This window comes from Octodon degus, unplaced genomic scaffold (assembly GCF_000260255.1).
Source record: "Octodon degus isolate 3935 unplaced genomic scaffold, OctDeg1.0 scaffold00180, whole genome shotgun sequence".
Classification (NCBI taxonomy): Eukaryota; Metazoa; Chordata; class Mammalia; order Rodentia; family Octodontidae; genus Octodon; species Octodon degus.
In genome coordinates, this window is record NW_004524756.1 from 79,639 (window position 1) to 80,719 (window position 1,081).

A 1,081-nucleotide genomic window follows, 5' to 3' on the forward strand; every position below is an offset into this window, starting at 1 on the left:
AAAATTGGAATAGATGGCCTCTACTTCAATCTGATAAAAGCCATCTATGACAACCCAATGGCTAACATAATTCTAAATGGGGAAAAACAAATATTTTACTCTCAGATCTAGAACAAAACAAGGATGTCCTCTATCACCCCTCCTATTCAATATAGTTCTGGAATCATTAGCTAGAGACATTAGACAAGAGAGAGAAATAAAAGGAATAAGAATAGGTAAAGAAGAAGTTAAATTATCATTATTTGGAGATGACATGATACTTTATTTGGAAGACCAAAACAACTCCACCAAGAAGCTACTAGTATTAATGCACAAATTCAATAGCATAGCAGGATACAAAGTCAATACCCAAAAGTCAATAACATTCCTCTACCAGATAACACACTGAGAGAGAAATTATAGAAATAATATCTTTCATAATAGCACTGAGGAAAATGAAATACCTGGGAATTCATCTAACTAAAGAAGTCAAAGATCTTCTCAAGGAAAATTACAGTACTCTTAAAAAAGAGATCATAGAAAATTTCAGAAAATGGAAAGATATTCCCTGCTTCAGCATAGGAAGAAACAACATTGTGAAGATGGCCATATTCCCAAAATTGCTGTAAAGATTTAATGCAATCTCTATCAAACTACCAACATACCTCACAGACCTAGAGAAATTGTTCCAAAAAATTTTGGAATCAGAGAAGACCTAGAATAGCAAAGGCAATCCTGGGCAATAAAGACAAGGCAGGTGGCCTTATACTTCCTGACTTGAAATTATACTACAAGACTACTGTGATAAAATCAGCATGGTAGTGGCAACAAAATAGACCTGAGGATCAAAGGAATAGATTAGAAGATGCAGAAGACTCTAGGAACACACTCAGACACCTTATCTTTGACAAAGGGGCCAAACAAGCTCATTGGAAGAAAGATGGCCTCTTTAACAAATGGTGCTGGAAAAACTGGCTCGCTACATGCCAAAAACTCAAACTTGACCCAGGTCTATCACCATGCATTAAGCTAAAGTCAAAATGTATTAAAGATCTAAACATTAAAACAGAAACACTAAATCTCCTAGAAGAGAAAGTAGGAG